Source organism: Sceloporus occidentalis, unplaced genomic scaffold (genome assembly GCF_023333645.1).
Source record: "Sceloporus occidentalis isolate IW3139 unplaced genomic scaffold, rSceOcc1.0.p SCAF_4, whole genome shotgun sequence".
Taxonomy (NCBI): Eukaryota; Metazoa; Chordata; class Lepidosauria; order Squamata; family Phrynosomatidae; genus Sceloporus; species Sceloporus occidentalis.
Genome location: NW_028316984.1, coordinates 163,894,668 through 163,905,249, shown reverse-complemented (window position 1 = coordinate 163,905,249; position 10,582 = coordinate 163,894,668). Strand labels below are relative to the sequence as shown.

Sequence of the window (10,582 nt, the reverse complement as noted above, 5' to 3'; positions counted from 1 at the left end):
TTTATTTCTCTTAGTTGTTCTCTACCCATTGAAAGCCATACAGCTGTTTTGAAGCTTTTATGAATCACATTTCTTGGATCAGTTAAGGCCTCTGCCATGTTTGGAATCTAGAAAGGCTGGGACTTCAGTGGTACAGGATAGCTACTGAGATGTCATAAAAATTCCCCCCACTGAATGAAGACCTAAAAGTCTATCCATTGGATGTTTGTAATGGGCCAGCTAGATGTCCCCTGGGAAACTCACAGTGCTGAAACCAGACTAAGGCGTTTATCACATGGAGGTTATGGAGCTAAGATCAGAGGTGACTGCGGGTCGAACGATACAAATTGACGTTATAACGTGAGTGTTTTATCACACCGGGTTGCCCTTCCGTTGCCCTTCCGAATCGAGGGGGAATCGAATCCAAGGCAAGTCACGTGATGCGGATTCAGGCAAAGCGGAGTGAGTGCAAATTGTATTACCACACCGGTGCATACCAACGATTCGAACTGGGACTCTTGCACATGCTCAGTGGGGCTCTGGACACATCCTGAACCTTTGCACTTCCAGGGTGAAGAAGGGAGCCTGGTTCCACTTTCATATGAATGACAGCTTCACCTTTCTTCCTCCCTTCTATTTTCCCATCCCTGGCACCCTAATTCAAAGGGGTCCTCCATGTCAGAGCCCCCATCGACATCTATCCTCCTGTCATTCTCCTCATCTATTTCATCTACATCTCTCCTTCCCTTTGTAACAGTTGCCTTCTCTTAGGTTGCATCCACACTGGGGAGATAATCCAGTTTGATTCCACTTTAACTGTCCTGGCTCAGTGCTATGGAATTCTGGGAACTGTAGTGTTTATTATTATTATTATTATGGGAGTTGCAGTTTGTTGTGGGTTCCTTGGCTTGAGGCTATGGAATTCTGGGAGTTCCATCTCTCCCTCCAGCCTCCTGTTTCTTTCCCGTCACATCTGTCATCTGGATTGAAATCTACCCTCCATCCCTTTCCAATTTCATGTGAATGCTAGCATCTGCACTGGGAAATAATCCGGTTTGACTTCATTTTAACTGTCCTGGATCAGTGCTATGGAATTCTGGGAACTGTAATGTCCTGAGACATTGAGCCTTCTCTACCAGAGAGCTCTGGTGCCTCGGCAAACTAATAACTTAAATAATAATAATAATAATAATAATTATTTCAAAAATAAACTATTATTATTATTATTTTAAAATAATAATTTTATTATTATTTTAAATATTTATTATTATTATTATTATTATTGGAGTTGGAGTTTGTTGTGGGGTCCTTGGCTTGAGGCTATGGAATTCTGGGAGTTCCATCCCTCCCTCCAGCCTCCTGTTTCTTTCCCTTCACATCTGCCATCTGGATCTAGCCTCCATCCCTAGCCTCATGTAAATGATAGGGAATGTCACCTATCTCTAAATGCCCTCTGCTTCATCCGAATGTATCACCCACCAGCAAAATTATTGTTGTTATTATTATTATGCAGTGAAAGAATTTTTTAAAATAATAATAATAATAAATTTCTTTCACTGCAAAATAATCAGTGTAAAAACTGCAGTTCTACTTGGAAGTAAATCCTGTCTCCACCTTGGCCCCACTTTGGAGGACGTCCTGCCCCCCACCCCCAAAGAGTCCTTTAGAAACTTTACTAACCCTACTCTCTCTCTTTGCCCCCCTCTTTTCCCTTTCTCCTCGCCAGCATGTCTCCTGCCCACGTTAAAACGTGAATGCATTCATTCAGGGGGGAGCACCAGAAGCAAATGGGGCAAAATTGCAGTAAGGCATCATGGGAAATTTGCAACCCGGGGGTTTTTTGGTGGTGTACTAGAGCACAAGCAAAGTGTCATTCCACACCAGACCAATTTGCAGTGAATTCAAAGCGAGCTTGAATGCGAATCCTATCAATTCACTTATTTAGCGAACTCTCCAAAATGAGGAGCCAGTAAGGATTCAGTCCAGAAACCCCACGGAAGCCCCGCAAAGAGCTCCCATTGAAAGGAACCAGGTGTGAAAATACATTAACATTATAACATGAATTCGCATCGCTTGATTCGCAGCCACCCTGGATCTGAGCTGGGAAAAACCCTGTTTGATAAGCGCCGATGCATCCTTCTTCTTCAGGGAATGACAATTGAATCAGCAGAGGAGAATTTATAGTTCCAAGGTGAGTGTGGTGGAGAAGCTCTATAAAAGAAGCTATGGGGCAGCTCTGAGTTTACAAGACCTGAGAAGGTTCCCCCAAGGTGAAGCTGACAGACTGTTCACAACTGTTTTTCTAAAGTGATGTGCAACCTTTTCTTTGAGGGGAAGTGGTTTGAAAGAGACATTACGCCCACAGTAAAGAAACATATGTCTTTTGGACCACCAATGGTCACACAGAGCCATAGGCATCGAGTTGGATGAGACCACCAGGGCCATCCAGTCCAACCTCCTGCCATGCAGGAAGACACAATCAAAGCACCCTGACCAGATGGTCTTCCAGCCTTTGCTTAAAAATCTCAGAAGTTTAAAAACTCCAAAGAGCATCTGGCCCAAGAGCTTTAAAACCCTGCAAAATTGTTTACGCAAGGTGAGAATGAGAGGGGCGGATACGCAGTGACTCCTTTTTCAGCCAGGCATTTGAATAAAAGCATGCTATTGACTGTTTCCAGAGTGCAGCAACCAGTTGCTCTTGTGATTCAAAGTGTCCAGCTATATTTGCATGTAGAAAAAGTAGCAAGAGAATTATTCATATATTAGAAGCTTAATTCATCTATGGCTATTTCCAGGCATGGTTCTTTTTCTGGAAAGGGTGGCAGGGATGGACCACAGCCAGAGTCATTGCTAATCCCCACAGACAATGCCATGCAGCAAGTTCTTTCATTGTGGCAGAACTGCTGCTTCCCACATTCACTTCAATAGATCCAGTAGCTGTGAAACATTTATTCTTGCTTGAACACATCTGAATTTCATGTTTGTTTTGCTGTAAAGTGGACATGTTTATTTAGTGATAAACCATATACCCTAACAGTTATGTGAATGCTCAAGACAGCTTACAACATAAAATGTAATACAGGTACAATAAAATGCAGTATGAAAATTAACAAAAAAGTGAAGAATCTAAAATATTAACTATGAAAACAATATTCTAGCAACAGGAAAAACTGTCTGAGCTCCTATACTCTGATAGTCTTTGTAAGTCTCCATGTACTTTAAGATAATGAAAACAACTCCAAACCCATTATTTGTCATGTTTTGCCCTACTCCTCTCCCAAAACCAGGGTAAAGGAATTACTATTACTATTACTGTTACTATTATTATTATTTTCTGACTTGCCTATCCCCATGGATCGAGGCGGGGGACAACAACAATTAAACAACATCAGGTAAAATGCATTAGTTAAAACACACAACAATTCAAATGGACAAATAGAATGTACACATATTAAAACATATCAAACTATTTGACACATCTGATTTGTTACAGGTATATTGGTGACCTACACACTAATATTTCCTACAATAAAATGTTTAAGAAAGAATGACAAATGTTTTCAAGCTCTGAGGAGCCATATCCCAATGAATGTTTCCAGACATACATATGTTTGTGTCTGGATATGAGAAACAGGGTAGTGCTGTTCCCATTTTTTCTGTTTACTGTTGAGTAAAGTGTCTAAGTTCAGACACAGTGTACATATTATGTGCAGAAGATCCCAGATTTAATACCAGATTTCTCTAGAGAGGTCTGGGGGAAAACTCAACTCCTGGAAAGCTCTTGCCAGTCAGTTTAAACAATAGTGATATGATAGATGGGCTACAGAGATAGGGGGAAAGTTTGAGTTGAAAACCATAACTGCATTTTGTATAATAGGATTGTGAGCTTAGTAGTCTAATTTATTAAAGACAAAATTATTTGCTGAGCACGTGCTTGGCAGCAATGTTGTTTCTTGCTTCTAAGAGTGTGTCCTCCTGACCCATCTCTGAGCCATTATTTTGCAGTTTGTTTTGGCAGATGGACCTTGAGGGTCTAGTATTAAAATGAAGTGAATCCTGCAGTCTGAAAGCTGCCAGCCCTGTGTCTGATGCATAGTCACCATGTTAACTGCCACACTTGGTTGGGCAGACAACCTCCATCTGCAGTCTACGACCTTGTCTCTGTCTTCAGGAACCACAGTGATTCCTCTCCTGAACCCTTGAAAGGTCATAAACAAAAGAAACGAAAAGAAAATCTGAAGAATCAATACTGTAGGGGCAAACCAGTAATTAACCCAATAACCACAGAATAGCAGCAAGTGCCAACACACCGATTCATCTGCATTACCAGTGAATGATGGACAGAAAAGACATAAGCAGTGCCATCTTATATGTCTGCTCAAAAGTAGGTCCAGTTGAATTCAGTAGGGCCTTATTATCTGCTAACTTTATGCTTTTTTATTTGGGAATAAGCTCAATTTAACTTATTGCTGGGCAAGAGACGTGTATATGACTTGAGATGTAAAGGAGATGTTGCCAGATACAACAGTATGGGAAAGAAAGTTGTGCTGCCTCTGAGTAGTTAAGGGTTTTGTACAGCTGAAGTTTCAGTAATGGTGATCTCATTATAATCATGAAAACATGTTTCATAGACTCTAATTTTAATTATCCATTTGATAGGACTACTATTTACTAAAACTTTTCCCATGGGAATGAAGTATATATCACCAATCCAAAGAGCTTCTCAGGGTGTTTTTTAATCAGTAGACAGTGGCATAAAATGTGGTATTTCAATAATATAAAGAGGAACTGGAGGATGTGAGTGTGTCTCTCCCATAGCTATTCTGCACATCTCTTCTTTTATAAATTTGGTCCTGCACCGCAAAATAACTCCCTATGGCATCTGGTGCTTCCTGCACAAAGAGGAAGCAGAGGCCTATTGTATATTCAGAGTATACAACATTCATTCTATCTTGGCATCCAAGGGGATTTCAGTGTTGATAATTCTCTTGGAAATCCCCACAGTCTCAATGGTCTGGCTGGCTGAGTCACAGCAACTTGTAGAAAAATTAGCATCAAGATGTCTGCAAACTACCTGTTTCAGAGCAGAAACACAAAGTACTTCCCTCTATGCTTTAGCACTGATGATTTTTAAGGCTAGAAAACCACCAGCTACACTACGGGTACAGTACTTTCCTCTTGCATTTTTATTCCATTTATTTGCAATGATAACTGAGGCTGCTTCCAGGTGGACAGCTCCCAATAAATACTTGTCTGCCATAAATTATCAGTGTACTTGCAATTGATGTTGCACATTGTTATTCATCAGCAGATCTTGCTATGTTCCATCCACACCAGTAGACATGTCAGTTGTAGGTGAGGAAGTATATCTTTACACGATTAAAAACATTCTCCAGTGATCCTTTCAAAATACATATTATATAATTACTAGTAAAGCATGTGCTAATGTAAAGCAATTGCTTGCTTACTGACTATGAGATGTCAAAAACGGGACTGATTAGACATTTTGATCTGAAATAAAACTATATTGGTGAAATGACAATGATTAAAAAGGTGGCAATTTTCCAATTAACATATCAATATTTCATTTAAGTGCTAATGCTAATATGCATTTAAAACAAAATGTCAGGAAATGTTTTTTTAAAGTTGTAACTGGATAAATTCCTAATAAATAAATCTGATAAAACAGTGCCCACTAAAAAGGTGGGCACCCAATGGAATTTAAAGATATGCTTAACAGCAGTAAATTCATTGCCTAGTTCAAAAGGTATTGTTGGAACAAGTAGTGATAGGAACAATCTCTGCTTGCCGAGACTGCATAACTGTTCAGATCCATTCAAAAACCTGAATTTTCTGCAGTCTGAGAAAAGATGGAAGAACCAATGGAGAATTAAGAGTGGTTCCATTACGATTTCATACAGATGCCTTATTTTTAAAAATATGTGAAAGGAGTGTGGTAGTTCTGTACTAAATACCTGTCATAGAAGCACCTTAAGCCTGGTCGCACTGCAGCTCAAAAGATCTCCACTAATGTGGTTTTTTCAAGTTGTGTGGCCATGTTCTAGAAGAGTTTCTTCCTGACATTTTGCCAGCATCTTTGGCTGGCATCTTCAGAGGATCCTCTGAAGATGCCAGCGACAGATGCTGGTGAAATGGCAGGAAGAAACTCTTCTAGAACATGGCCACACAACCTGAAAAACCCAGAAAAAAATATGGATGCTGGCCATGAAAGCCTTCAACTTCAGATCTTCTTTCAGTACAGGACCCATCTAGGAAAATGAGGATGTAAGGTTCCCAGATTCTGATCCTAGAATCAAGAACTGTACCTTTTAAGGGTGGCTTGTGCTTAGAAGTAGACATAAATGTGGCTGATCTCATCAGGGAGCCACAGTGCTGAGAATTCAGCAGCTGCAGGAATGTTCTTTTCCATGCAAATGTCTTTCATATTTGCCAATACTAGAACTACTGCCTAGTTATTGTCATAGGATGGCACTGCCAATAATTTTCTAATATCTAGGGACAAAATGATTTATCTTACAAGCAGAGATGTGGGGTGGAAAAAAATTCCAAAATAGAGTATTTTCGAAAAACTTTCTCAATTATATATTTTTCCATGTGAAATGTATGGCACTATATCTGATCATCCTGATGATAAATCTGTACTTAGAACGAAAGGCTACTGTTAGAACAGAATATGAGGAAACTGAAAATGGTTCCCAGTTGGCAAAGGGGTCAGACAAGGTTGCATCCTTTCACCCTATCTGCTCATCTTACATGCAGAAAATATCATACGAAGTGCAGGCTTGGACACAGAAGGAGGAGGAGTGAAGATAAGAGGAAGGAATATCAATAATTTGAGATATCCAGACGACACCATACTACTAGCAGAAAATATTTCAGATCTGGAAAAACTACTAGGAAAGATCAAAGATGAAAGTGCAAAGGCAGGGCTGCTGTACTGTAATTGGTCATGTTAAATGGGCTAAAGGTATGACAAGAACCTCTAGTTCATGTTGTACTTACTTGTCTCAAAGGAGACAAGCATGGATAAACCTTAGTGCTCAAAAGAAATAGACTAATAAATGAATTCACTGCAAAGCTTGCTTCTATTTTGGAAAAAGCCTTGTTTCTCAATTGGTCACAAATACAAAGAGACAAGGGTTCAAATCCTGGCTCACCCATTTAAACCCACTCTTTCACACAAGGGAAAATCGGAGGGTTAAAGTGGTCCCAATGCAGGGTTATCCAGGGTTTAGGGATAAGTTCGCAGCTGCTTTTCACATAATGCTGCACACAATCAGGAGAGATTCCAGAGAGAATGTGAGGTCAATCAGGAAATAAGCACATTCACAAAACTATTGGATTTATGTTTCTGTTTTGCTTGCGAATTTACTCCCTTCACATAATACACACTGTCTGAAAATGTAAGTCCCCACATGCATTCAGCTTCCTGATTTCCTAAGCTACCTTGCTGTGCCAAAGAGGGAGAATCTTAAAGGGATACACACACACCTTCCTCCTCTTTGCTGCTTTCTTCTTCTTTGCAGGCTCTAATTGAGGGAAGAGCTCGTGGGAGAAGGCAGAGAGAGGGCCTTTTGGAAGTCCTCCTGGACAGGAGGGAGAAATGGAGGACATGTATCCTAAGAAAAGTATTCATTCAGGTGTAGTCACCTTTTCTTAAATATAAAGGAAAGATATCCTATTCTCTTTATATCATTGTAAATATTCCAATAAAATAATTAACATAAATCTTTGCATGTGTTTCAATATACCATTTAAATCAAATTTGCAAAATCAGAAAACATTATTTGTTGTCAGCTGCCTTGAGTCCTTATATCAGGAGAAAGGTGACATATAAAATAAATTATTGGGAGCACATTTTCTAGAAAAAATCCTTTTCTTTTTCTGGAAAACCCACATCATTGCTCATAGAGCCCCTTCAGAACATATATTTCATAGGTTTAACCTAGCATATCTTTCTGATACTTTATTATATGAATTTATTTCTTGTTCTTTTTCCATTTTATCCTTAAGGACAATTTGTAAGTCATACCAACTTGTCTGATGAGTCTAGTCCTTCTTACGGAACTTAAGAATGCAGAAGTACACCCATCTGGTCTAAGTCACACTTATTGTGGTCTGCATGAGCCACCAAACCCTGTAGGAGTCTTACTTTAGAAAATATATTAATACCGCTTCACCCCATGTGCCACTGTGTGTGTGTGTGTGTGCGCGCGCGCGCGCGCGTTCTCTTGGGGACAAATGCCTTCCTCCTGTGCCAGGAAGAAAGGGGACTTTCTGTACTTATTCAGTGCTTCCTATTCCTACCTATTTGCACATTTGTCTCTATAGAATATGAATATACACTGCTGACTCAGGTTTTAATCAACCCAACTTCCCTCTTTAGATCTTCTCCCCACAGCCTCCTGTAGCACTAGGAAATTTTCTAGATGCTAGGCATTAAGATGCCTTGATTTTGCAATATTATTTTTTTCCCATTGTCTAGACTAGCATTCCCTAAACTGATGCCTTCCAAATTTTGGAGATTCCAACTCCTGTCAGACTAGTTAACATGGTTAATGTTGAAGGATCATGGTATTTGAAGTCTAAAACATCTGGAGGTCATGAGGTTGGAAAGGCTGTTTTAGACAGAGGAAATTTGTGAACAGAGGAAAGTTACCATTGCACCTTTGGGTATCTCAGTGCTACAGAATAAAATATGTACGTAACCCTTCAACACTACATATCATTTTAATTTCCTTTGTAAATTATATTTTATGTCAGAGGTTATAGAATCATAGAATTGGAAGATACCACAAGGGTCATCCAGTCCAATTCCCTGCCATACAGGAACTCATAATCAAAGCACCCCTGACAAATGACCATCCAGCCTCTGTTTAAAGACCTCCAAAGAAGGAGACCCCACCACCTTCTGTTGGAATGTGTTCCACTGTTAAGCAGCTCTTACGATCAGGAAGTTCTTCCAAATGTTGAGATGGAATCTCTTTTCATGTAGCTTGCATCCATTGTTCTCCATCCTATTTTCTGGAGCAGCAAAAAACAAGCTTGCTCCTTTCTCAATATGACACCCCTTCAAATACTTATACAGGGCTATCATATCACATCTTAACCGTCTCTTCTCCAGGTCATACACACCCAGCTCCCTAAGTATCTCCTCATAAGACATGGTTTCCAGGCCCTTCACCATTTTGGTTGCCCTCCTCTGGACACGCTCCAGCTTGTCAACATCCTTTTTGAATTGTGTTGTCCAGAACTGGACACAGTATTCCAAGTGAGGCCTGACCAAAGCAGGATAGAATGGCACTATTACTTCCCTTGATCTGGACACTATACTCATGTTGGTGCAGCCTAGAATTGCATTAGCTTTTTTAAGCTGCTGCATCACACTGCTGACTCATGTTCAACTTGTGGTCTGCTAGGACTCCTAGATCCCCTTCACATGTAGTCTTATTAAGTCAGATGTCCCCCATCCTCCATCTATGCATTTCATTTTTTTCTGCGTAAGTGCAGTCAGTACCTTACATTTCTCCCTGTTGGAATTCATTTTGTTAGTTTTGGCCCATCTTTCTAATCTATTAAGGTCATTTTGAATTTTGAGTCTCTCCTCTGGGGTATTAGCCACTCCTCCTTATACGTTACATTGCATTATCTTAGATTATACCAACAAGTGGGATGTGCAACAAAATATTGGCATATGGAATGTTCCTATGTAGTTTTCAAACAGCCATGCCTTCTTCCAAGATATTCCGTCATGGATACCCTTCTATCTTCCAAATCTGTGTTGCTCAGTCCTCATCTGGAGTACTACGTTCAGTTCTGGGTGCCTCATTTTAAGAAAAATATAGACAAGTTGGAGCAGGTTCAGAGAAGGACAATGAGGATGGTAAGACATAGCTGTGTTAGTTTGGAAAATCTGCATACAAAGGAATCTTGCAGCACCTTTGAATACAGTACCCATCACTCCTCCCATAATCTATGGTAGACAGAACCAATGGGAATTGCTATACCGGGGGGGGGGCATGCATTCTCTACACCTGGTTTACAGCTCTCATTGTTGTCCTGTCCTTTATTTCTAGAGAAGTTATTTTATTATTTCTTCTAGGCTCTTCTATCTGAGAGTAAAATAGCTTGGATTCTCAAATCACCTGGGTGGGTAGCTACTCATCATCATCTTTTCCGGAACTTCAGATTCTGAACTTGCCAGATGATTGTGGTTACTTAGGACAATGGCACCTGGAAGCATGAAGTAAACAGCTAAGTGTTGGAAAGTAATATCTGTGCTCATGTGCTGTGTACATTTGTTCTGCCTAAATTATATAGTACAGATTAGAAAAACTAAAATCCTATTTTTGCAAGCTTCATGTCAACAAAATAATAGATGGTTGCACATTAATTCAACCATTTATGACTAAATCCCTATTTTTTGTAAACTCATTTCAACAAAATAATGGATGACTGCACTTTTGAATCCCACAATTTACAATATACTCAGTGGCAACATGATTGTAAAACCTGTAATATTAAACCCACAATGACAAAACTCATTGAGCTGAGCTGCAAGCTTCTCTTTTGGAGCTGAAGA

The 10,582-nt window shown here is 39.8% G+C and overlaps 1 long non-coding RNA gene across 1 annotated transcript; it reads left to right on the top strand.

The window, feature by feature from the left end:
* The first annotated feature begins 294 nt into the window (after window positions 1-294).
* On the top strand, window positions 295-7,631 carry LOC149314967 (uncharacterized). Its single transcript, XR_016281148.1, has 3 exons — window positions 295-441; window positions 2,064-2,170; window positions 7,527-7,631. It is a non-coding gene; the product is annotated as an uncharacterized LOC149314967 (long non-coding RNA).
* The last annotated feature ends 2,951 nt before the right edge of the window (window positions 7,632-10,582 follow it).